This window comes from Dama dama, chromosome 2 (genome assembly GCF_033118175.1).
Source record: "Dama dama isolate Ldn47 chromosome 2, ASM3311817v1, whole genome shotgun sequence".
NCBI classification, from domain to species: domain Eukaryota; kingdom Metazoa; phylum Chordata; class Mammalia; order Artiodactyla; family Cervidae; genus Dama; species Dama dama.
In genome coordinates, this window is record NC_083682.1 from 22,207,136 (window position 1) to 22,234,611 (window position 27,476).

The 27,476-nt window shown below is 49.9% G+C and overlaps 1 protein-coding gene across 5 annotated transcripts in view; it reads right to left on the minus strand.

Annotated features, from left to right (window-relative positions):
* The window catches only part of PKNOX2 (PBX/knotted 1 homeobox 2), a 290,935-nt gene that overhangs the window by 225,118 nt on the left and 38,341 nt on the right, over positions 1 to 27,476 (minus strand). The window contains exon 1 of one of the 5 annotated variants that reach the window (XM_061167255.1): positions 12,574 to 12,613. The exons of the other annotated variants lie outside the window; for them this stretch is intronic. The gene's annotated coding sequence lies outside the window, so the exon portion shown is untranslated. Of the gene's footprint in view, positions 1 to 12,573; positions 12,614 to 27,476 lie in introns of those variants that run through there. 5 annotated transcript variants of the gene reach the window in all.

Genomic DNA, 27,476 nt, shown 5'->3' on the forward strand with positions numbered 1-27,476 from the left:
ATCACCTGACCTGCCTCCTGAGAAATCTGTATGAGGGTCAAGAAGCAACATAACCAGACAAAGAACAACAGACTTGTTCCAAATTAGGAAAGGAGTACATCAAGGCTGTATATTGCCATCCTGCTTATTTAACTTGTATGCAGAGTACATCATGTGAAATGCCAGACTGGATGACGCACAAGCTGGAATCAAGATTGCTGGGAGAAATATCAATCACCTCAGATATGCAGATGACACCACCCTTATGGCAGAAAGCAAAGAGGAACTGAAGAGCCTCTTGATGAAAGTGGAAAAGGAGAATGAAAAAGCTGGCTTAAAATTCGAAATTCAAAAAATGAAGATCATGGCATCCAGTCCTATCACTTCATGGCAAATAGATGGGAAAACAATGCAAACAGTGATAGACTTTGTTTTCTTGGGCTCCAAAATCACTGCAGATGGTGACTACAGCCATGAAATTAAAAGACACTTGTTCCTTCAAAGAAAAGTTATGACCAACCTAGACATCATATTAAAAAGCAGAGACATTGCTTTGCTGATAAATGTCCATCTAGTCAAAGCTATGGTTTTTCCAGTAGTCATGTATGGGTGTGAGTGGAACTATTAAGAAAGCTGAGCGCTGAAGAATTGTTGCTTTTGAAGTGTGGTGTTGGAAAAGACTCTTGAGAGTCACTTGAACTACAAGGAGATAAAATCAGTCAATCCTAAAGGAAATCAGTCCTGAATATTCATTGGAAGGACTGATGCTAAAGCTGAAACTCCAATACTATGGCCACTTGATGCGAATAACTGACTCATTGGAAAAGACCCTGAAGCTGGGAAAGACTGAAGGCAGGAGGAGAAGGGGATGACAGAGGATGAGATGGTTGGATGGCATCACTGACTCGATGGACATGAGTTTGAGCAAACTCTGGGAGATAGTGAAGGACAGGGAAGTCTGGCATGCTGCAGTACATGGGGTCACAAAGAGTCGGACACGACTGAGCGACCGAACTGAACTGATGGTGATGGTTGTACCATATTGGGAACATCTGATTCCAGGGTGCTGAGGCTAGACAGATGAGACAGCTTAGGGTGAAAAAGAGAAGGAACTGTTGGGAGGCTTTGTAGAGGCCTGGGCTTCCCTAGTGGCTTAGATGGTAAAGAATCCACCTGCAATGCAGGAGGCCTGGGATCAATCCCTGGGTTGGGAAGATCCCCTGGAGAAGGACATAGCAACCCACTGCAGTATTCTAGCCTGGAAAATCCTCATGGGAGGAGCCTGGAGGACTACAGTCCATGGGGTTGCAAAGAGTCAGACACGACTGAGTGACTGAGTACATGTCCCCAGAGAGGCTAAGAATCACTGGAGGGGATAATCGCTAGGCTTATATTCAACTAGAAAATTCTAAGATTCTGACAAATCTTGGACTAAGTACCAACAAATCTTTGGGCCTCAAAGAAGTCAAGATGCTTATTCCTGCCTTGCCTGCAACAGAGATGTTGTAAGATGGAGCAAAATGATGATATACGTTGAAAAATTAAAATTATTTCCTTTGTGCAAATAAAGATGGTTATTGCTGCTGTTTCACGGAAAGCAGGGGCAGTCCTGGGCCAGGTATACTGGTGGAGGAGGGAGGCCAACTCGTCCCGGCCCTGAATCCTCAACAAAGGATACACAGTGACCGGATGAGATACACTGCAGGGCAACTCTCCTTTGATGGGAAATGAAGGCCCCCGATCCTCCTTGTGGAGAGGGGTCTCGGCCAGAGAGAAAAGTTAACACAGTCTCCCCAGGAGGTGCAGCTCCGGACAGAGGAAAGGCGTCCTTTGTGCCAAAAAGCCCTCTTCTTGCATCTGGCTTTACACTTGGGAGGAAATTTTCAACTGTGCGACTGGGCGAGTGGCAGGCTGAGGAGGCAACTGGGAGAAGAGCCCAGGTGGAGGATGGCATCCACCACCAGAGAGCAGGACCCGGGTTGGAAACCTGGGTCATGACAAAAGCAGGGGCATGGGAACCTGGGCATAAAGGCAGCGCCAGCCAGGAAGAGCAGCCCAGAGGCAGTGTCAGAACCACACGTGCTCGGACCTGGATGGGACCTTAGAGATGTCTATTCTGACTCCTCTTTTCACATTTGCAGAAAAGGGTTGAGAGAGGGGTGGCACTTAGCAGGGATGTCAGGCCAATAGCTCCCTTCATTCATTTATAAGATGTTTTGCATATCAGAGGCTTCCCTGTGTCGGAGATCGGTAATAAAGGGTGGGGCTTCCCTGATGGCCCAGCGGCAGATAAATCGCCTGCCAGTGCAGGAGACTCAGGTTTGATCCCTGGTCTGGTCAGAGAAGGTCCACAAGCATTGGAGCAACAAAACCTGTGCGTCACAACTATTGAGCCTGTGCTCTAGAGCCAACTGCTGCAGGGCATGCCCCAGAGCCTGTGCCCTGCAACAGAAGAAGCCGCCGCAGTGAGAAGCCTGCGCACCACCGGCAAAGAGCAGCCCCCGCTCTCCAAACTAGAGAAAAGCCCACAAAGTAAAGAAGATCCAGCACAGCCATACATAACTAAATTAACTAATTTTTTTTTAAAGGGTGGCCGTTTTAAAAATAATGATGATGATAAATGGTGAATCAGCTCCCTGCCCCGAAGGAGCCCAGTGTAATGAGAGAGACAGACTAAAGGGTGGAGGGTCGAGGGTCCCCCACTCCAGGCACGTGCATCCAGATGGGGTGAGGTGGGGACTCAGCCACTCCTTCTCAGACCAGTCAGTGCTGGAGGGAGTGGGAATATTCCCTCTGAGGTCAAGCGAAGCCAACAGCCCCTTGCATCTCAGAGATGGGTACCCACCATGGCAGCCATGGAAAGGAGCCTCGAGGGTCCAGCCCTGCTATTAGAGGCCACACTTGGCTGGCCAGCCACAGGTCCCAGGAACCAGACTTCTCCAAACTGCGCTTCCAGTCCATCACTTCCTAACTCGCCCCTAACTGGGGCCTGATCTTGGATATTGTTTCATCAGTAACACCAGAGGGCTCCAGCTTGTTCAGCTGAGGGAAGGCAGATGCGCTTGGCACAGCGGATGATGCTGAATGGCTCTGGGGTGCTGATTCTCTGCAGAGGGGTGGCTCCGTGGAAGAGAAGCCAGCCACTCAGCTCTTGTCCCCACCTGGATCCTCAGATCGCAGCAGGATGCTGAATGAGCATTTGTTCCCAATTGTTCTTAGCCACTAATTTGGCTCCAGGGGATAACACCAATCTGAAAACAAACGGAGCAGGAAAACTGTGCCTTTCCTGAAGGAGGCCCGATTCACCATCAACAGGGGAGGGTCCGGGAGATTTCCCAAGTTTGTCACACTCACCCTCGGCCCGCCGCCTGAGCAGGCCCGGTCGCCTCTCTCTCCGGCCCGGGGTCACCCGGCTGCCCTGCCATCTGCCGTGGCTCTCTTGCTCAGGGCCCCTCCGAGGTGCCTCCAGCAGATTATTCTGAGGACAGGTAGATAAAATGAGAGTCCTTGCTAGCAGTAACTAGCCAGAACAATCTCTCTCCTGAGCCGCTTACAGTCTCCACCTGCCACCTGCCAGCAAAAGAACTGGTGAGCGTCATAGGCTGGCTCAGGCCACCCTCCCTGGGTGCCGAGAGGACCACCGAGTCCCTCTCCAGGCAGGACTTGCTCAGAAGGCCCTCTGTCGGGCCGCAGCAAGGTCGGCTTGGGATGCCTCTCCTGAGAGACACAAAAGCAGCTCTGTTTCTGGCCAAGTGAAGAGCAAGCACCCTCCAGGGGCAAAGGGGAAGGAAGAGCTGGTGAGCAAGGCCCCAGCAGCAGATGCTTTCTCAAGACTGATGGGCAGAAACCCCTGGAAACAAGAGGCCCTGCTCGTTGTGAAATTGCCTCCTTGTGGCTTAAAATAACTGAATCAGAGAACATTCCCTGAGACGCTCTTGAAAGCAAACTAGTAGATCAAATACCTTTACCAACCCCTGCAGCAGACAAGCCAGAGTTTCTATGACAAAGATACCTTCTTCACCAGCATGTGTCTTAGCTCTTCAGTAACCTCATAAATTCAACATAGTATGAAAACTCTGGAAAGTAAACAATGTTTAAAAAATCTCTGAGCAGTCAAAGGACATGTTGCAAAATCTTTGCGCTAAAGTCTATGAACCTGAGTCATAAGAAAATTCCCTGGCTCTGCTTAGAGCTTCTTCACTGATTTCATTTGTTGTTGTTTTTGTTCAGTCGCTAAGTTGTGGCCGACTCTTTGCAACCCGATGGACTGCAGCATGCCAGGCTTCCCTGTCCTTCACTATCTCCCAGAGTTTGCTCAAACTCATGTCCATTGAGTTAGTGATGCCATCCAACCATCTCATCCTCTGTGGTCCCCTCTTTTCCTCCTGCCCTCAATCTTTCCCAGCATCAGGGTGTTTTCCAGTGAGTCAGCTCTTCTTATCAGGTGGCCAAAGTATTGGAACTTCGGCATCAGTCCCTCCAATGAGTATTCAGGCTTGATTTCCCTTAGGATTGACTTGTTTGATATCCTTGTTGTCCAGGGGACTCTCAAGAGTCTTCTACAGCACCCAGTTTGAAAGCATTAATTCTTCGTATATATATTTTTATATGCTGTTATCTGAGCCCTTGAGCCACAGCTTATTAGAAGCAAAAAATGAAGAGGGAGCTTGGGCTTTGCCAGAAGACAGGTTGAGGGGATGGAGGATTGACCAAGGAGAAAGCTAAGGGGAACCTTGTGAATTACCACACAAATTTCAGTCATGTTCAGGATTATCTTCTCAGGAAGTTAGAAGGGGTCCACTGATGATGTTTAAAACATCTTTGGAGGACTTTCAGGAGTAAACCTTTAGCCATTCAGAAATCCCAAATGAGTCTCCTTCTAGAGGCTTCCAGGTTGCTGGGTTCCTCCTGTAGGTTGTCTTTTTTTTTTTTTTTTTAACCAAAGGAAAGCTTTACTTCTATTTGAGATGGACTACTCTTGATCTCGCTCATGTATTTTTTTAAATCTTTTTACTAATTTTACGTGAGTATGGTTGCTTTACACTGTTGTGTTATTTTCTGCTGCACAGAAAAATGAATCAGCTACACGTACACATGTGAGCTGTGCCTAGCTGCTCCGTGGCATCCGACTCTCTGTGACCCCACGGACTGCAGCCTGCCAGGTGCCTCTGTCCATGGGGATTCTCCAGGCAAGAATACTGGAGTGGGTTGCCATGGCCTCCTCCAGAGGATATTCCCAACCCAGGGATTGAACCCAGGTCTCCTGCCTTGCAGGTGGATTCTTTACCATCTGAGCCACCAGGGAAGCCCAAGAATACTGGAGTGGGCAGCCTACTCCAGGCTACCCTGGATTTGCAAGCGGATTCTTCATTGAGCCCCTCTTTTTTGGATTTCCTTCCCATTTAGGTCGCCACAGAGCATGGAGTGGAGTTGCCTGTGCTGTACAATAGATTCTCATTCATTGTCTGTCTTATACATAGTATCAATAGTATATATACGTCAGTCCCAATCTCCCAATTCATTCCACCCTAGCCTTTACCCCCTTGGTATCCATTCATTTGTTCTCTACATCTATGACTCTATTTCTGCTTTGCAAACAAGTTCACCTGTACCATTATACTAGATTCCACATATGTGTGTTAATGCACAATATTCACTTTTTTTCTTTCTAATTTACTTCATTATGTATGATAGTCTCTAGGTCTACCCACATTTCTGCAAATGGCACAATTTCATTCCTTTTTGTGGCTGAGTAATATTCCACTACATTATGTACCACATCTTTATCCATTCCTCTGTCAATGGGCATTTAGGTTGCTTCCATGTCCTAGCTATTGTAAATAGTGCTGCAATGAACATAGCATGTATCTTTTTGAATTATGGCTTTCTCTGGTATATGCCCTAGAGTGGGATTTCTGGGTCATATGGTAGTTATACTTTTACTTTCTTAAGGAACCTCCATACTGTTCTCCATAGTGGATGCACCAATTTATACTCTCACTAACAGTATAGGCCCCTTTTCTCTACATCTTCTCCAGCATTTATTGTTTGTAGATTTTTTTTTTTAATGATGGCCATTCTGACCATGAGGTGATACCTCATTATAATTTTGTTTGCATTTCTCTAATAATTAGTGATATTGAGCAACTTTTCATGTGTTTGTTGGCCATCTGTATGTCTTTGGAGAAATGTCTAGTTAGATCCTCCACCCATTTTTTGATGGCTGTTTGTTTTTTTTATATTGGGCTACATGACCTGTTTGCCTATTTTGGAGAGTAATCCCTTGTCAGTGGCTTCATTTGTTATAAACCACAGACCTATAGGTCATCTTGAGCTTGTTCAGAAGCTGCTTGTATTCATTCCTGGTTGGCTTATTCATTCAGTCAACAGGCATTGACTTTCTGGAGGCTGGAGTAGTCCAACAATGCATAAAATGAGATGAAGGCAAGGGTGGCTTTGATACATTACACACACACACACACACACACACACACACACACACGCATGAACACCAGGGGCACTTATTACGCCTTAGATGCTCAACAGACACATGTTGTACATATGTAGTAAACACATCTGTAAAAAGGCAAGCCAGGCAGACCGTCCTTTGACCCAGTCCCTAGCTACTCAAATGAAAATTTTTGTCGGGAGGGGCTGTAATATTTCAGAAGTCAACTAAAAATGTCTTCTGATCAAAACTTTAAACTGCTCCACCAAGAAAAACAAAAAGACAGCATTGGGTCTAGAAAACCATGGAACAGATTTTCCAGTTCATCTTAGAGAAAGCTGTTGCCCCTCGGTGAGCCTGTCTTCCCCATCAATAAAACAAACAGTTTGGAGCCATCAATGGCTGAAATGCTTCCAGCTCCCTAGTCAACAGGATCTGAGTTTTATGCAAGGACTGACCCTCCCTGCTTGATTTCTTTTTTTTTCACCAAAGCTTTGGAAGGAAGGATTTTGATCAACAGTTATGGCCTCCAGCCAATCATCCAAAAACATGTGTGTTTTCTTCAGAGTCCCTTTAGATCTCTGCCCCAGGTGACTGACCAGAGGGGGCAGCCAGTGACTCTTCATCCTCTCTCCCACCCCTCAGATGGCAGGCCAGGGGACATGGCGCTCGTTTGGGAGACAGGAAATCTTTATGACACTCATAAGGGATGGTTGGGAGAGATTGGAATTTGGTCAATGTGTTCTGAAGAATTCGGGTTAATAATTTATATATGCATTTCTTTAAAAAAAAAAAAAAACCCTCTTCTGAAACAAATTACATACAAATTGTGTGACATTTGAAGGAAATTTGCCAGTGTTGCTCAGTGAAGCATAATAAATATATGCAGCTAGCTCATAATAATAAGTTACTTAAACTCAGGGCACTAAATGATTTATTAATTGTCTCCTAATCCTTTCCAGCTACAATGAAAACCAGGAGTGTGGCCATATTTCACATACCAGTTCATAATGCTTCCGACGCCAAACAACAAGGCTGCCATTAGCTATCTCATCCATTTTTCATTCTGGTCCCTGACTCTGCAGATGGGCCTGAAGCTGGGCTTGGAGGAGGGGACTGTTACTGTCAGCAAAGGGGTAGATACACCCCAAAGACATCCCGGCCCACTGACATCTCCCATGGATGTTCACTTTGCCTGGAGTTCTCCTTCTTGGGGTCCGCTTCCTGCCCATCAGTACTGCCATGAGAACATGGTGCCCCTGGGTATATATTAGTCCTGGAGAACACAGAACATTGTCTCCCGGGATGCCCAGCACCAGGCTCGTAGCCCTGAGTCCTCTCCAGCAGCAGATGGTGAGCCAAAGAGATCAGAACCAAGATGGGAAATAGAACACCAAGACCTGCCCTTTCTTGAGAACAGGCTGACCCAGTGGGGAATGTGGATTTCTGCTGTCAGGTCCACTTATTGGGGCTCCTCCCTACTTCTAGTGCTCCAGACATTAGCCTCTGCTTCCTGGGAAACTCTGTGCTCAGACGGTTGCCCAGAGCCATCTGCAGCCCCAATCCTCTCTTGGGATTCACACCCACGTGGCTGCGCTGACCATGTGTCTGGCAGGAGGAACATCACCAGGAAGGTAGAAGTCTATAGCCAGATACACTGCCTGGGGGTGGATGGACAGCTAGGACAAGGGAGGGTCCCAGGAGCTGAGTGACTTGAGAATCGCAGAGATTGAGTTCAAGTGGTGAAATGATTCTCCAGGCCACCTCACCTCCCCCAACATTGTGTTGTTCTTTTTGTTTAGTTGCTAAGCCGTGTCTAACTCTTTGTGACCCCAAGGACTGTTGTCCACCAGGCTCCTCTAGCCATAGGATTTCCCAGGCAAGAATACTGGAGTGGTTGCCATTTCCTTCTCCAGAGGATCTTCCCAACCCAGGGATTGAACTTGCATCTCATGCATTGGCAGGTGGATTCTTTACCACTAAGCCACCTGCAAAGCCCACCCCCAACATGTTTCTCTCCAATATTCCCATCTCAGAATCTGCCATCTTCCACCAGGTACCGGCATCTGAGAAGCATCTTCCATTCTGCCTCTGCCCTCCCCCTCACTCCCACACCCAGTCCAGGGGACTTCACTCCCCCAGCATATTTCTCAGATCTATCTCTTCCCATCTCCACTACCACTGCATAATTCAGAGATCAGGGGTGAAAATCAGCAGCTCTTACCCTATCCCCAGAGTTTTTGTTCTATTTTTTAATAGGTAATATGTAACCTACTTCAAAAATCAAAAAGCACATAAAAGTTTACACTGAAATGTCTTCCTTTCATCCCTGTCTCCCACTTGCTCAAGCAAACACAAATGTAGATTCTTGTTTTCCCCTTTTGTGCACACTTTTCTGCATCTTGGTGGATTTTTTCTTTTTACACAATGTATTTTTGGAGGTCTTTCCATATCAGAACAAAGAGAGTTTCCTAATTCCTTTTTAAAGACACATTGTTCCACTGTCAGTATAGTCTATAATGTAGCTAACTGGTCCCCAATTAATGGACACTTGGGTCTTTCCCAATCTTTCACTCTTACAAATGATGTTGCAATGAATAAATAAATAAATACTTTTTTTTTTAAGAGACTTCCCTGGTGATCCAATGTCTAAGACTCTGTGATCCCAATGCAGGGGGCCCAGATTCCATTCCTGGCAGGGGAACTAGGTCCCACATGCCACAACAAAAGATCGCAAATGATGGCAACAAAGATCAAAGTTGCCACATGCTGCAAGTAAGACCCAGCACAGCCAAAGAAATAAATATTTTTAAAAAGAATAAACTTACGCATATGTCATTTCATATATGTGCAAATATATCTTTAGGATCAATTCCCTGATATGAGATGGCTGGTCAATGGGAATATGATTTATAATTCTGATAGCTATTGCCAGGTTGCCCTCCAAGTATAGCTGTACTGATTTACACTATAAGTCAGCCTGCTCCCCCCGAGACTTGCCAATACAGTGTGACAACAAACTTTTGGGATTCCTGCCCATTTAAAAGATGAATGAATAATGCTAACTCAGGATGGTTTCGATGTGCATTTCTCTTATTATGTGTAAGACTGAACATCTTATATATGTTAAGAGCCATTTGTATTTTCTTTTCTGTGAACAGTCTGTTAGAATTACTTGCCCGGTTTTTCTAATGGGTTCTATTTTGTTGTTGATTTTTAGGAACTCTTTGTATAAGAGGGAAAACAGCCCTGTGATTTGAGTTGCAAAGCTTTTCTCCCAGCTAGCCATTTGTCTCTTGACTTTGCTTTAGATATTTTGCAGGTGCTTCCTAAAATGTTTAATTTCAGTTCTAAAAGGCCAGCAGCATCCACTGTCCCATTTGTCCCAAGCTCTGTAACTCCCCACAGTTTAACAGTTGACTTACTTCACTGTTGTTAAACGTGAGCCAGGACATCAGTGTGATGCCTGAAACTGCTGCCAGAAGTTGGTCTGTAAACAGCTGATATGCAGAGGGGGACAGAGTAGGAACCTGGGGGCTTGTTGATGTCCCTGAGTCACTGAGCTTATCCAGCCCTAGAGCAGTCCTGCTTCTGAAATTCACAACACATAAGAAAATGAATCCCTTCCTGTTTAACCCACTTCAGGTTGGATTTGCCACTATTGGCAGCCAAAGACCTTCTGACCGATATACACCTTGAATGTTCTAGCAGAAGTCTGATCCCTTTCAACCCACGCCCACTGCTGCTGAGGCCTGTGCTCTAGAATATTAACCTGGCAATGCTCTTGCCTTATCCTAATACATCCCAAGGCTCCCATCACCTGCAAGATGCAATCCAAGTGCTGGAGCACTCGATCTGTCACCAGCCTTTCCTCCCTTCCTGCTCCTGCTGCCTCACACCTTCTCCCTCTGTGGAGAGATCATCCCTCCTCCTCCTGATCCACAGGAGAGTCTGTTCTGACATTACTTCCTCCAAGCAAACTGCACACCAAGTCCCTGTCCCCACCCCATCACCAGCATGAGCAGCCAGAGCTTTCTCCCAAGGCTGCACTCACCTCCTGGTCTATACTTCTTTCTACGTGCCCAAGCCCCCACCCTGCTCATGCCCTGTGAGCTCCTGGAAGGCAGGGAGATATCGTGTTTATTCTGCATCTCTAGCTCAGGATTCCGCATGTGGCAGGCATCCGAGCAGTGTCTGCAGACCTGAACGGAGCTCCCTAATTTCATCTCACCTGTCCCCCAGATGCCCCCTCCCACCTTCTTCCTACCCAAGTCCACATCACTGTAGTGAGAAGCTAAAAGAAAGGTCCCATCAGAAAGGGGAGCAGATGACCTATTAAACCACCTGATTAAGCCAGGCCGTCTGCCCTGGGTGCGGGCACCACACCTGGGGACCCAGGATTGCAGCGCATCACCCCCACCGCACCAGGAGGTTGGGGCCGGGGGCTGGACTCCAGCCACTCACCCAGCTTTGTGAGCACAGAGAAGTCACCTAAGCCCTCTGTGTCTCCGCCTCCTTATTCAGGAAGGAGGGATGAGACGAAGATGACCTGGCTGTCATCAATCAGCTCACAGGAACTGCTCAGTAAGGAGACCACGCTGGCTCCCCCTAGGAGCTGAAAGCAGCCCCTGGAGAGTGAGGCCGACCCCCACCCCTCACTAGGAGGCCACTTCTCTAGTTCACACACTATCCTGGTGACCACAGAGCAGAACTATATTTATGGGAACAAGAGGGAGAAGAGAACGCGGGCGGCCACTGGGCACTTCTGTGTGTGGCCTGTGCCTCGTGGTGCCTGTGGGTCCCCACACGCACATCACAGCTGCCCTGCGAGGTGGGGCTTTCCATCTGATAGAGCCAGACAGCCTGCCAGAGTGTCCCCGGCAGGAACCCGGTGCAGCGGGACCCGGGGCCTCAGCACAGCACCGTCCAGCTCTCATGCCTGAGTTCTCCTCACTGCCTTGTGCTATCTCCACACCACATGGAATGAGGCCGGCCTGACAGATCCAGGACTTGTGTTCCTGCTGATGAAATCAGAGCTGGTGACCAGGGAGAGGGGTCCCGGGGTGAGAGATGGGGAGATGCGAGGGTGAAGGAGAAGCTCTTAGAAAAGATTTCTCCCTCGTCACCAGCATGCCTCTGCTTGTGTGTGTATGTAAGACTCCGTGTGTGCCTTTGTGTGTATCTGTGTGAGACCGCGTGTATGATTCTATGTGAGCATACATGCACACATGTATATGACTGTGTTATACGTATGACTCTGCACGTGTGTGTGCATGCCCGTGTGTGTATCTGTGTATGTAAGACTCTTAAACATGTAAGACTCACTCATGTGAGACCATGAGTATGATTCTGTGTGTGCACACATGCACGTGTGTATATGACTGTGTGTTATAAGTGTATATGACTATGTTAAAAGTGAATACGACTCTGCACACGTGTGTGTGCATGACTGTGTGTATATAAGACTCTGTATGTGCCTTTGTGTGTGTCTATGTGAGATCACATGTATGATTCTGTGAGTAAATACCTGCACATGTGTATATGATTGTGTTATACATGAGTATGACTCTGCAAATGTGTGTGTGCATGTGCATGCCTATGTGTGTATTAAGGAGGGCTAAGGGGAGCCCGCCCAGACTGACCCCCTGCTTCCTTCCATGCAAATTCACATTCAGGCCACAGCAAGCCCAAACCTGCCCCCGATCCCCATGAACTCTGCGTGGGGGCAGCTGTGGGAAACTTCACTTATTAACTCGCCTCTTCACAATGTCCAAATGTCACCGGCAGTGGCAACCAGCCATGTGACAGCAGGACTGGCTCTGTTATTAGCCCAGGGGTGACCCAGCCAGGCTGCCGAAGGGACAGAGGAGAGGGAGGAAGCTCCTTCTCTGGTCCAGTCAGGCTTCCCTGGATGGACCTTCCCCAACCTGGATGCATCATGGTCCCTCTGGCCAGAGAGGACTCTGGGGAGGCCCTTCTGCCCTCGGGTCTCTCAGTTTTCAAAGACTTTCAGAGACACACTCCTCTTTCCAATCCATCAATCAGCAGCCTGGCCTCCAGCTGGGAAAGAAGTGGTGGGGAGGGGTCCCAGGAGAGGAGACAGGCTTGGTTCCCGGCCAGCTCTCTCAGGACCCCTTGGCACCCACCAGCGCTGCCTCCAAGTTTCTCTTCTCTTCTGCCCATCATTCCATCTGACGCTGTCTGTTGGGGAGAAACATGCCTGAGGTCATCCAGCCTGTTGGGAGCAGATAGACTCGGAATCCCAGCTCTCCCCTTCCCTGGCCACTGCTGCCCGAGTCCTCTGAGCTCTGTTTGATGACAGTCACAATCAAGGATTTTCTCTCTCAGAAGGATGAAAGAAGACAATTTGATGGGGCCTGGACCCAACGCCAATTCTTACCCTTTCCCCAGACTCCAGGGAGAGAAAAGAAAAAAAGAAAACCATCCCAGCAGATGAGGCAGAGAGCCTCATTGTCTGTATCTCCAAACCCTGTGAGGACCCGGTGTCCCCGAACCAATCCAGAGAGAGACCAACACAGTTTATTTAAGTCAAAAGGCCCTTCTTTAGCCATTTCCCCAACTTCTTTGGAAAAAAAGATGCAGAAACTAAACAACTAAGCCCGGAGTGTGACCATCTAGGCCTGAGGAGGAAGGATAACAACCCTCCAGCATCCCTCGGTCTTGTGATATCTTCAGAGATCTTTCACCTCTGTCCTCTGGGTCTGTGAATTACAGGCTCAGGGACAACAAAAGTTTACTTCCTGGCTCAGACTCTGCTTTTCTACAAGGCAAATCCTGCCTATTTTATAGGCAAGAAAAGTAAGGCCTGGAGGATGCGGGGTCTGTCCCACTGGACCACAAGCAGTGCTGTGTCTGCGGAGATCCTAACCCACAGTCCAGGGCCCTTTGCATGGCCCCCAGCTTTTCTCTGACTCTTTGTAACCTTGATCAGAAAACCAGTTATCACCGCACCAGCTCCCAAGCCCTGTCTTCCCAGCGGGAGGAAAATAGTCCCCTAGGAGCAAGCTGATATTTGGACAATCTGAGAGCTTCCCAACTGCTCCGGAAGACCCAGCCTTCCCCTTCCAGGACTTAGCGTCCTGGCTGCCAAAACAAGGGGAGAGAGCTTCCAACAAAAGTTTGTTTTCATGGAGATTTTATTTCCTTCGTGGAGGCTCTCCCTTCACAGATTTCTCTTTGTTGGAGCTTGCATTCAGAAGTCACCAGATACACAGCCCCCTGACCCTTCGAGCCCTCGGGGGATCTCACGCCTTTCTCTCTCCTCCCAGGCCCACAGGCTGTCTGCTCCCCACTCAAAAGGCCCTTTGAGCCCCTCTGGAGAGAGAGGGGCTCTTCAAATGGACCAAAGCTTCAGTGGGACTGAGTCCTGCATGTCAAGGATGGGGGAGTTGGGAGAGAAAGAGAGGGAGAGGAGGAGGGGGAAGAAGTGGGGAGGAGGGAGAAAATGGAGCGGGGAGGTGGAGGCAGGGGCGCTGTCTGTCTCGGACTGTCAGCAACTAACCACAGCCCTGTATCTGTTGGGTGGCTCCCCAATGGTGGAGGATGTGGGTCTCCCAGACTGTCCACAGGCCTTGGCTCAACTTGCACCAAGGCAGGGACAGCTCCAGTAGAACTCGGAAGGGGATGACATTTGTCCCAGTTGGGCAAGCCTTTCTTATTTGCCCTTTTGGGGATCAGCCACCCTCCAGGGCACACAATTTAGAGATTCTGCTCTGGCTATCTCTCTGAGCCAAGAAGAAAGGGGCTGACAACATGAATCCATGCTTCATGGGCAAGCCTCCCGGTGTGTGCTGTCAAGAGAGAGGAAGAGAGACGGAGTGAGAGCAGGAGGAAGAGAGAACCAGGAGGGGAAATGCTTAGCTCTGGGTACCAAAATGCTAAAGGTAGAATTACAAGTTCATGATGTGGGTGGGATTCAGAGGCAGCAGTGAGCTGTGGCCACTGATGGAGGCCAGCCATCCTCAAGGGTGTCCTCCGGGAGGGGGTGATGTCACGGCGTGGACAAGAGGGCCAGGAGGAGCTGAGTCTGATTCTCTGTTTTACGACCTGTTCACTTTGTGATCATGGACAACTTATTTCATCCCTTCAGGTCTCATCTCCATCATCTGCTCAAATGCAGATAACGGCATTTCAAGGGTGGTGGGAGGACAGAGAGCAGACCCTTAAAGCCAAGCAGGGAACCCCAGCACAAAGCCCCCCACCACTGTGAGGACTGGGGTCGAGCTGGACAATCCATCCTTCTCTTCGGGGCTCCTCTGGGCACTATCTCACCCTTGTCCCAGATTGCCTGCGCTCAGCAGCAGAATTTTATTTTGTTCTTTCATGTGTTTTTTTTTTTTGACCGTGCCACACAGCAAGTAGGATCTTAGTTCCCTGACCAGGGATCAAACCCACATCCTCTGCACTGGAACTGCAGCATCTTAACCACTGGACCACTAGGGAAATCGTCAGACAGCAGAATTTTAAATGTTTAAGTGTCTATATTAGCTTTTGTCATAAGGGCACAGTGAAGAGAATTTACTGAGCACTTTTCAGAACTATAGGCGTCCCTGGTGGCTCAGCGGTAAAGAATCCGCCTGCCAAGCAGGAGACACAGGTTCCATCCCTGGGTCGGGAAGATCCCCTGGAGAAGGAAATGGCAATTTTGCCTGGATAATCTCATGGACAGAGGAGCCTGGTGGGCTACAGTCCCTGGGGTCACAAAGAGTCAGACGTGACTGAGCAACTAAACAACAATTCCTTTTCAAAACTAGTATCTCATTTGTTCCTCAAATGGTCTTTTTCTCACTTAATAAAAGAGAGATAACTGGGAGTCAGAGATATGACATGACTTTTCCAAAGCCACGCATTAGGTCAGCAGCACAGGGAAGACGAGGCCAAGCCCAGGTGGTATCCGAGGCAGACACGACTGAGAAATGCCACCCCGCACAGCGCGGGGGGCGGACCGAGGGGAGGGAAGCTGGGGCTTCTGCCCGAAGGGAAACCACGAAGGACAACAACTTTTGGAAGATGGAGGATTCTAAGCAAACCTTGGAAAAACCAGAACCTGCGAGCAACGCAGGGACATCTGTTGGACAAGTAAACAGGAGAGAGCAGCTTCACACCATTTCCGTGGCCTGAGCGGGAGTCCCGGGAAAGCTGTCCACTATATCTGGGACATGAAGACACGTGAGAGGGGGCCCTGGGCCAGACTGGGGTGCAGGAGACTGACTGGGTGGTAGAACCTGAGTCAGTTAAAAGTCCATTTCCCAAGGCCAAGAAAGTACTAAGTGTGGACCCATAATTACCCACCTGCCCACAGGACAGAGGAGCCTGGTGGGCTATAGTCCACGGGGTCATAAAGAGCTGGACACGACGGAGGGACTTAGCACACACGCGCACACACACACACTATAGAACATGTGTCCGAGATCGCCACCACCTGGACTGAACAGCAGTCGGGGAGGAACCAGAGAAAGCTCTGGGTCCTGGTCTAACTTCAGACCCACCAAGGGGACCTTCAGCCTCGGCACTGGCTCCCTGGCCCCTATTTCCTCTCCACACATGCCTTCCAGGAGGCTAGGGACATCAAAGATGGGTATGATGTTCCTTCTCTTCGCCCTCTCTTCCCATCCTGTTCAGTGGGGTCCCCTGACAGCACTGAGCTCTGACCAGCCCTTTATGAACTCCTCCTTAACCTCCTGACCAGTGTTGACACACCCCCAGGGCCAGGCCAGGGGGAGTCACACTTAGACTAGAAGGATGACTCCTGGCAGATGGTCCAGCCAATGATTCTGGGGTCTCACATCCATAATTACCAGCTCCAGAATATACAAGACTGCCTGCTCCAGGACACACAAGACTGCCTACACTCTTCTAGACTGATCTCCTGCTTAACTAGCTGCAAAGGAACTCTTTCAGAGGGAAGATAAGGAGTCCCTCCTGGGCCTGGGGAGGCCGCCAGTTTTATGTGAAGCAATTTCAAACTGTCTCCTTTTGCTTTAAAATGTACTCAATCAACACGAAAGGGATTCTGAGGGCTGGTGCTCCTACAGGTAGAATGAACAGAGAAGAATAAGGTTCATAAATCATTTAGCATGCAATCCAAACAAGGGTGTGTCTTTTTTTCTTAAAGTAAAAGGCCAAGTCAAAGAAGTGGAGCTGTATAGGAAACCAAAACCACTGCAACTTGTCCCAAGTGTAGAGTGTCCTCAGGTGGGGTTTATTTTATATTCATCTGTGATCTGACCCTCAATACTCTTTTCCCAGCTTGAGTCCCTCCCCCATTCTGGAGGCTGAAACCAACAAAGGGGCCAAGACCGCAGAGAGACAGCTGATATAAACAGCTGCACCCCACCTCCCCTGCAGGCCAGATCGGGCACTGACAGTCTCTCCTCACCAGCTGACTCCACCCTGGGCAGCTGGGCCTGCGGTGGGAGCTCTGGGAGGAAGGGAGCAGGCCCATGGGACCCAGGCAGCATTCTTCATGCCTCAACTCAAATGTCACCTCCTCAGAGGGCCCGTCCTACCTCCGGCATAGAGCATTGCCTGCATCCCAGCCACTCCACCCCATAGACCTGCTTTGTTTTCCCTGATGAGCAAATATTACTGATTTACATTATATTAGATAGATATTTTAAAATTTTATTTTGGCCATGCCATGTACCATGCAGAATCTTAGTTCCCCAACTGGGGGATCCAACCTGTGCCGCCTGCAGTGAGAGTGTGGACCAGCAAAGAAGTCCCAAGATAGATGTTTACTGTTCCTCTCCCCTAGCAGGATTTAAGTCTGAAGAGGGTAGAAAATTAATGTGTTTTGTTGACAGTTGAACTCTAGCACCTAGAACACTACTTGGCACATGGTAAGTACTCAATATATATTTGTTGAATGGACGGATGGATGAATGAATGTGTGGATGGGTGGGTGAGTGAATAGATAGGTAAGTAGATAGATTAAAAAAAAATAGTTTCTTTCCCTCATCCAGGGAACATTCCACATAGAGAAATTCTTATTTACTCCAAAGTAGGAAGGTAGTAGTCAAAAGCTGCAAGTCTGCTGTTGATTTCTAATTCTGACTGTCATTTTGATCCAGAATAAAATAAACCCGCTCTTCAGCTTCACTTTCTCCATCTGCAAAATAGGTATCCCTCCAATGCAAGGAAGAAGAACAGTGGGAAATTAAAGAGAATTAACGCTTGATTGCAGCAATGAAATTAAAAGACGCTTTCTCCTTGGAAGGAAAGTTATGACCAACCTAGACAGCATATTAAAAAGCAGAGACATTACTCTGCCAACAAAGGTCCGTCTAGTCAAGGCTATGGTTTTTCCAGTGATCATGTATGGATGTGAGAGTTGGACTGTGAAGAAAGCTGAGTGCCAAAAAATTGATGCTTTTGAACTGTGGTGTTGGAGAAGACTCTTGAAAGTCCCTTGGACTGTAAGGAGATCCAACCAGTCCATCCTGAAGGAGATCAGTCCTGGGTGTTCATTGGAAGGACTGATGTTGAAGCTGAAACTCCAATACTTTGGCCACCTGATGCGAAGAGCTGACTCATTGGAAAAAACCCTGATGCTGGGAAAGATTGAGGGCAGGAGGAGAAGGGGATGACAGAGGATGAGATGGTTGGATGGCATCATCGACTCGATGGACATGGGTCTGGGTGGACTCAGGGAGTTGGTGATGGACAGGGAGGCCTGGCGTGCTGCGGTTCATGGGGTCGCAAAGAGTCGGACACGACTGAGTGACTGAACTGAACTGAACGCTTACTGGAGCTTGCCTGGGGACTCAATGGTAAAGAATCTGCCTGCCAATGCAGGAGACATGGGTTCGATCCCTGGATCAAAGAGAAGATCCTCTGGAGAAGGAAATGGCAACCCACTCCAGTATTCTTTGGGGCTTCCCTGGTGGCTCAGACGGTAAAGTGTCTGCCCTCAATGCAGGAGACCCAGGTTCGATCCCAGGGTCAGGAAGATCCCCTGAAGAAGGAAATGGCAACCCACTCCAGTACTCTTGCCTGGAAAATCCCATGGACAGAGGAGCCTGGTAGGCTATAGCCCATGGGGTCGAAAAGAGTCAGACACGACTTAGCAACTAAATGCGCGCGCGCGCACGCGCACACACACACACACACACACACACACACACACACACACAACGCTTACTGATGGTCTCCTGCCAGTGCCCTGTGCTAGGCACCTGACTGACAAAAGTCATCCCATTTAATCCTCAAAACCACCTGTGAGGTGATACTGTGATCATCTGATCCCAGAGAAGGACACTGTCAGAAATATAAAGTAAGTCACCCAAACTTGTACACTTAGGAAGTGACAGAAAGGGGATTCCAACCTAGGCCTGCTGATTCCCAAGCCACGTCTATATCACACACTGCAGAGTTTATCCATGACCCATGTGGAGGGTGCATCCACCCAGAGGAAAATCCAGGCTGTGCCCAGTAGAATTTGGAGATCCTGAACTTTGCCCTTTTCTAGAAGTCAGTGTGGGAACTGAGGTGACCAACTTGGCCCAGTTTCCCTGAGACTTTCCAGGTTTCCACATGCAGGACTCCTATCCCAGTTCCAGAACCTCAGCTCCAGGCCAACAGGAACAGCCAGCCTCCCTTGGTGGGAGGCAGCCAGAGCTAGAGACCCTGAAAACTCTGAACCCAAGAGCAGGGGGCTTCCTGGGAAGGACCACGGCCCCCATGTGTTCCCATTGCAGTGATGGGAGGGTCCAGCTATGTCTGGTCCACCTGGCTGCATGTCCTCCAACACCTCGCCTGCAACTGCTTCTAGCCATGTTGGCACAGGGGAAGAACAGGAAACTGTGAGGGGTCCTGGCCCACCCCCGCCCCCCATTGCCCCAAATGCAGACTTTGGCCTCAGAACAAGAACAGCGTGGGCTTCTTCCCTAAAAGATTGCAAGCACTGGGACGAGATGACCTGCTGAAGGCAAGGAGGGCAGATTCCTGGAATTCCAGCCAAGGAACTGGGCAGTAAGAGCAGAATTTAGGACAGCCCAGAAGTTAGCAAGAAGCATGCGGCAGGGCCCACAGGGTGGAGGGTCCTGGCTTCCCAGACCACAGGCACGAACTCGAGGGTGAGGTCACCTCTGCGAGATGCTCTTTCAGTACAAGAGACCACCCCTCTGCTCCCCGGCCAAGCTTTGGTGGAAACTTTACTGCATGTTTTCATTCTCCTGCCTCCAGAGAGGTCCGTCCCCCAGCCTCCCTTCTCCACCTGGCTTCCCCTCCATCCAGAGTAGGGGCAGGTCACTCCTTCTCCTGGGGCCAGGGCTACAATAAGAACAGGACAGGCAGGAAGATCACAGGAGGCCAAGGGCAGGTGAGGGTAGGAGTGAAGAAAGATGCTGGAGCATGTGTAAGGTTGCATAGAACACACTCCTTTAAGATTAATCTGTTCAGGGCCTCAGGAGAGGGGCCCTCTACCCCTCTATTCATTTGTTCTTTCACAACAAAGGTGGCTCTGACCTGCATCTTCTAGGCCAAAGCAGTGGGGCCCGCAACCCGCTCATCGCCTCGCCCATCCTCCAGCCAGTCCAGCTCATCCCTGTGCTCACGGGCACCTTACTTCACAAATGCCTGAGTTTTTCGGCAGGGCATTTTCAGTGTCCGCCAGCTCTGGGTCTCTGAGTTTGCCTAACAGCCTCCCTTTCTTCTCAGCATATATCTTTAGCTCCCCTTTCCTTTCCTCCCCTCTCAAAAGCAGACTCAACTTCCTCCTTCCTAAGGCCAACCTCACCTGGGCTCTGACCCTCCATCCCACCGTTCCCATCTCTTGTGATTGTGTGTGTATTCATGTGTCTGCGGTCTCTCCCTCTGCTCAGGCCATGCCCCTGAACCTATGTGCATACAGAGTCTCCCAGACCCAGCTATCACCTGACAGGCATGTGTGTGTTAGTCGTGTCTGACTCTTTGAGGCCCCATGGACTGTAGGCTGCCAGGCTCCTCTGTCCATGGGATTCTCCAGGCAAGAATACAGGAGTGGGTTGCCATTCCCTTCTCCAGGGGACATTTCCAACCCAGGGATTGAATCTGAGTCTCCTGCATTCCAGGTGAATTCTTCACTGTCTGAGCTATCAGGGAAGCCACGTTATAGGCATGAGAGCCCCACAGACCCATCGCCATCACAGATATGAAAGCATAGTGGAAAAAATACTAGCCCAGAAGGCAAGACTCCACCCAAGACATACATTGGCCCCCTTGTCCCCAGAGACTCCATTTCTTAATCTGCAACATGGGTGCAATGTCCCCTGCCTGACTCCCCATCCAAGGTCCTCTAACAAAGCCAGGCTGATAGCTGGCCATGCCCCGAACACACTGGCTCTCCTGGCTTCCTCACCCCCATTCATGACTCTCCTCCCTCTGTACCCTCTTCCCTGGTGATCTCATTCGCTTTCATGATTTTGACCACCATGCATGGCTCATGGTTTCCACACCTCTACTGCAGTCACATCCTCTAGGGTGCATTCAACTTCCTGATAGACAACATCTCCAACTAAGTGTCCCACAGATGCTGGAACTCAAAATGCTTCCTTTTTTGAAAAAAGAATGGAGAAAGAGGGAGGGAAGAATCTGCAGAAGGAGGGAGGAAGAAAGGGAGGGATGGAGGGAAAAAAGGGAGAGAGAGAAGAAGGGAGAGAGAGAAGAAGGGAGAGAGAGAAGAAGGGAGGGAAGACTCCCAGCCCAGAAGACCCTTTGCTCCTCCTGGATCTCCTGGCACAGTTGCTGGAAGCACCGTCCACCCAGTGGTGGTGTTGTTCAGCCACTCAGTCATGTCCGACTCTTTGCGACCCCATGGACTGCAGCACTCCAGGCTTCCCTGTCCTTCACTATCTCACAGAGTTTGCTCAAATTCATGTCCACTGAGTTGGTGATGCTATCTAACCATCTTATCCACCCAGAATGTAAAGTGAAAACTCAGGAGTCTCCTTGGAGCCCTCCCTTCCTCTTATTCTCACAAAGCTCTGGGGTCTGGCCCCCGCCCGCTAGCCACAGCGCCCCGTCTCCATCCAGCCCTCATCACTGCACGCCTGGAGTGCTGCGATAAGTTTCTAACTGGCTTCCTTACATCTAGTCTTGCCCACATTGACCCAGTCTTCTCAGGATGGCTAGCATGATCTTTCTAAAACACAAATCTGCCCGAGGCACTTGCCAGCCTAAAATCCCACCAGTGATGGCTACAACTTACTGAGTATTCTCTTTGTTCCAAGACTGCTCTCTTAGCACTCTGTGGTGACTGACCCACTCAGTCCTCACGAGAGCTCAAGGCAGTCAGTACTATTTTTACACCCTTTTTACAGATTAGGAAATTGAGGCACAGAGAGAGGATCGTTTGGCCAAGGTCACACAGATGATGAGACAGAGCTGGGCCTGTTTCTCCAATGCTATTTCATGTTGCTCCCTCAAGGGTTCCCCACGGGCTAGATGAAAACGCCAAGCTCCTTAGCTGGCATTTGAGGCTCTGCAGGACAATGGAGACTTCTTCCTGCCCAGGAAATCCTGAGATGCTCGCTTGGTGCATCCTCAGTGGGCTGGTTTTGTTTATCTGAGCTTTCGTACACATGACATCTTGGCTTGATTCTCCCCCTCTCGCATTTGGCCACATTTGGACAAACTTCCCCTGGGGTCAGTTTAGACGTCACAAGGAATGAATCCCTCCAGCACCCCCGACGGCCATCAGCCTGAGCCAGGCATCCCTCCTTGGTGCTCCAAGCCCCTCACCCCACCCTTGAACTTCCCTCCACAGTTCTCCCCTGGATTGTAGACTCCTCAGGGGTGAGCACTAGGTCTTATTCCCCTCGTCTCTGCAGGGCACAGCACGGTGCCTGGAACGTAGTAGCAGATGCCCCATAAGTATTTGCTGAGATGAACTCAACTCTGCCTTCCTCAGCTTACCCCATCCCACGCCAGTCATTCCAGATCACCTCAGCGCACAACCGTTTCCTTGTTCCAGAATTCCCTCAACTCAGAGAATCTGTGCCACTCACTCGGTAATTAATCCATCCTGTCCCATCCCTCCTGCACTGTCATCTTCATTATTATTTAACTCCTACACTGTTACTTTTCTTCTCATGAACCGCCTCCCCAGTTAGAGGATAAACTTGGAGATGGAAGTTAGGGGCTAGATTTCATTTCCTAAATGCTTCCTGGTGGCACACCAGTAAAGAATCTGCCTGCAATTTTGAGACCCAGGTTCGAGCGCTGGGTTGGAAAGATCCCCTGAAGAAGGAATTTCAACCCACTCCAGTCTTCTTGCCTGGAGAATCCTATGGACAGAGGAGCCTGGTGGGATAACAATCCATGGAGTTATCGGACATGACTGAGGGACTAAACAACAAATGCCTTGTACATGTTCAGGGCTCAGTAAATGCGCGGTGATGTAACTAAATGTAGCCTGAGGAAGCCGAGGCTGGGCTGTAGGGCAATGAGAGAAGAGGGGAGAGACCCTGACTCTAAAGTAAGGACTGCCTCGAGGGGCCAAAAATCGGGGGCTCAAAGGGGCATTTGCTCATCCTCATCCCAAGCAAGAGAGTCAGCTGCTGCCTTTGAAATCGACTTTTAATTGAATGTAATAAAACACTGAATTAAAATTTTAGATTGAGCATCAGGAGTCACAGTGTATGCATAAAAGCCAAAAATATCAGTCTCTGCCATCCGTCAAGAAGCAGCCAATCTGGCCTGCTGGACCCCAAAGCCCAGTCCCCCTCAGTTGAGCTAAGAAGCATGTGAAGCTCCTGCAGGCCAAGTAGTAAAGGGGAGTGCCCACCTGGAGCCTCGTGATTCTAGGCCTTCGACAAGGGCTCACCCCCTCCCCTTCCTCTCCAGAAGCAACTCCGTGCCCAAGAATACAATTTCATTAAAAATAAAAATTATCCAGCCCACTACTGCCAGGCAGAATGGATACAAAAATAAACGCCAAGAACTCAGGCATCGAAAACCATTCATGATTAAAATATGTACTGAATATCTTCTAACTCACTCCTTTCTAGGAGCTACATGTAATGAACACATAACGGGCACAAACTCTGTGCCAGGCCCTGCCCACTGAGTCTTGGGAATAGAGTCACTCACAGGACAAGCCCCATCCTTCCAAGAGTAAACATGTGCTGTGTACAAAGTACCGCAAGGACACAAAGAAAGAGGGGGCATGGTCCTTGTCCTCCGAGAGTGAGCAGTCTAGCTCTGGAGTCAGGGCCTTTGTGTGTGGGTGTGGAGTATTCTCAAGGCTGCCATTAGGCCACACGATAGCCAGTGGCATCAGAGAGCATGTGCCAAGCACAGTTGGTCCCAGAGCTCAGAGAGGGGTAGGATGACCTGGAGAAGAGGCAGCCTCAGCCAGGCTTGTGGCCTGAGGAAGAGTGTCTCGATGTGTTATAGAAAAGGCATTAGCAGAGCTGGGAGAAGGACAATGCGAGCCTGAAAGGGGGGTTGAAAGTGTTAGTCACTAAGTCATGTCCAACTGTTTTCGAACCTGTGAACTGTAGCCCACCAAGGCTCCTCTGTCCATGGCATTTCCCAGGCAAGAATACTGGCCTGGTAGCCATTCCCTTCTCCAGGGGATCTTCCCGACCCAAGGATCAGACCCGGGTCTCCCAAATTATAAGCAGATTCTTTACTATCTGAGCACCAGGGGAGCCCCATAAAATCTCATCCCACCTTTAAGGCAAACCTCTGGGGGCTGCAAAGTAAGGCCGGAGTGGGGTTTGGACTGGGGCCAATTGACACTCTAAATGGAAACCATGTGGCAGGGTGAGGCCCAGGAAAGAAAGGTGACGGCCTTGAAGACAGTCACTGGGAGGGGAGGTTTGGAACTGGGCGGTCAACCATTTAGGGAACTTTGATTGACAAAACTGGAAAATTCCCAGGGAAACGGGTAAGCGGTCCTGCTTTGACAGGAATAGAGCAGTCGTTCAAGCCACAGGCCAGCAACTTTTCATTTCGTGAGCACAGCGCTGCCAAATCCACCAGCCCCTAACTGTTCACTATTCGCCCTCACCGTGGGTGTGGCCCACAGCCCAGCAGCACCAGCATCACCTGGGAGCCGGTTCAAAACGCGGGATCTTGGCCCAACCCAGACCGACGGCCTCAGAAGCTGCATTTGGCTTCCTTGGTGGCTCAGTAGTAAAGAATCCGCCTACCAATGCAGGAGACACGAGTTTGATCTCTGAGTCGGGAAGGTCCCCTAGAGAAGGAAACGGCAACCCACTCCAGTATTCCTGCCTGGGAAATCCCACAGACAGAGGAGCCTGGTGGGCTACAGTTCCTGGGGTCGCAATGAGAAGGACACAACTGAGAATCTGCATTTTACCAAGACACCCATGTGACTCATTTGTACAATAATGTTTGGAAAACGTGTTCCTGGTGGCCCTTTCTCCCCGGACATCCAACTCCTAGACACCTTGGCTGCATCCTGAGGACCAAAACCAGAGCCCTGACAGCCCCACCCACAATCCTGCCATGGACTAAACCTTCTCTGCTTAGAAAGCAGGAGGCCGTGGCTTCTTCCCCGTGCAGCTCATCATGGGGATCCTCTCCAGCTTCAGAGTCTCTAAGAGTCAAGCAACTTCGAAAATGAGATTTACTCTCCAGGGTCTGACCTCACTCCCCGCCAACCTCCACTGTATGGATCTCTGGTAAAAAGCAGTTCCAGGAGCTGCAAAGAGCAGCATTGATTCCCACCCCCCCCCACCCCCCACCCCCCGAACCTACGACCCGCCCTCCAGACAGAGAACCCAAGAGGTTTGTACTTCTCCCTACAAGGGAAGCGCAGGCCAAGGTAGAGCATTGGTCAGGGAACATGAAGCTTGGGATGAAAAGGGCTGACACCAGATTAGCCCGGAAATGCCATAGAAATTCTGGAGTTCTGAGTTTTAGTCCCTGCTTCAGGGGTCGGGCAAGAGGACACACACTCCCATCAGCCACACAATGCATAAAGTGGATCTGTTTGCTGATGCAGGTCACGCATGGCTTCAAGCATCGTGCTGGTGTGCTAATGAAAGACCACCCCACCCAGGGTTTCACTAGCCTGACTGTGCTCCCAGAAAGGCCGACAGGGAGGATATTAGGGTTTGTGGCTTGAAACCATAGGTTGGGGGAGAGAATGCCCTCATCAGGGGATGGGGGTGGACGGGAGAGAAAATCAAGGCCTTGCAGTCCTGTCTCCATGAACATTTTAGATGCTCTCTTCCTGCCCAGCCTTTGGTGTCTCCCTACTTCCCTGAAGGGCCAAGGAAGCAGGCAGGCATGGGAAGGAAGCAGGGGCCTGGCCCTCACTGAGGTGGCAGCACCCTGGCTAGATATCAGGTCTGGTGAGACAAGAAAAATATTGATAATTAAAGGCCAGATGTGGGGTCCCACCCCTGGACCCTCTGTTTTGGGGGTTTTGTGCACTGCGTGTCCACCAGGCCTAGCCTCATCCAGTTCCCAGAACTAGAGTCTTTCCTCTAAGACTTGAGATGAAGGAAACAAGAAGGAAACTTTACCACAGTGAAATTCCATCATGAGGGTCATATATTTAGGGACCGCAAATGTTTTACCTCATCAGAAAAGGTTTTTTTGAATTCCAAAAAAAGAAAAAAAAATTTCACCAGGCACCCGGGGGCAGGCAGTGAAAGAATAGTGAGTGCTACACTAAGGCCTGATGCAACCAAATAAATAGATTTTAAAAAGACCGCTCTGCTCCTAAACCAGGACCTCTCCCCCCAGTGCACCTGCCGAGTACCCTCTGCCCCTGGGGGCAGGGACTTCTCCACCTGGTAGTACAGTCTCCTCAGCCGTGGAGGGTGTAGGGAGATGTAGGGTTTGAGGGGAGAGGCAAGGATCGGGAAATGGAGTCCAGAGACAAATGGGCACGTCCACTCCCTCCCCTTCCACACCCCCCACCCCCACCAGCATTTGACATTTCCCCAGGACCCAGAGAGACCAGGGCTAATGCCCCTGGAGGCATGGGGGAGGGGGAGTCACAGCTGCAGCCCCACAGGCCCCCAGCATGTCTGGGGTGAGATGGGGGACTCTCTTGGGGATGCCATTCAAGCCCTGTCTTTTGGGGGAAAAAAAGCCAAAGAAAAACATGTATTTATAACATGAACTTCCCTCCGCTCCTTCCCCTCAGCTAACTGATTAATTAAATGAATACAAAGGCCGTCTTGTTGGGAGCCCCAGCCGCACGGACCCTCTGTGTTTTCTTTAAGCCGGCCTAGCAAACAGGAAACAAAAGGCTTAATTCTGTCTGGTTTCATGAAGGGGGCTGTATGTCACAGCCAGAGGCTGGGGCTCTGCCAGACCCCGCGGAGCAGCCGCAAGGCAGCTCGTGACCCCCAGCCCCCTAGCCGAGCCCACCGCCCCTCAGACACCTCTCTTCCCCAAACCAGAGCTGATGCCAGGCTAGCCGGGCTGTAGGGGGAAATGAGTGCACGCGGGAGAGAAACTAAAAAGAGAGATGGGAGGGCCCAAGAGAAGGCTCTGGAAGAAAACCTTCAAGGGAGTGGAGGAACTGGATCCACGGGGTCATTCACAATGGGAGAGTGGGAGAGTGTGCTGAAGCTGGGGCTTTCCTGACAAGTGAGATGAAAAATGACCATTTCCTAGCTGTCTTACTTCCTACTCCAGAGCCTCTCAAACAGTCTTCAGCTTGGCTGCACACAGGTGTCCTGGCCTCCCTCCCACAGGTGGAAACCGCTCGGAGAGGGACCAAGGTGGGTAGTCCCAGCACAGCACGCCTCCCGGAGCCGCCTTCTCCCCAAGGCTTTGCCCTCTCTTCTGCGGCCAGGCCTTGCGGACACTCTCCATGTTTTCTGGGAGTCACCAGAACTTTGAATGGGGAGGAGGTAGGCTGCTTTTCTTCTTCAAAGGAGAAAAGCAATATTTGGGAAGGATCAGAGCTGCACTGCTGTAGTTCCAGCTTCCCAGGTGGTGCTAGTGGTAAAGAATCCTCCTGCCAGTGCAGGAGACGTAAGAATCGTAGGTTCAGTCCCTGGGTCGGGAAGGTCCCCTGGAGAAGGGCATGGCAACCCACTCCAGTATTCTTGCC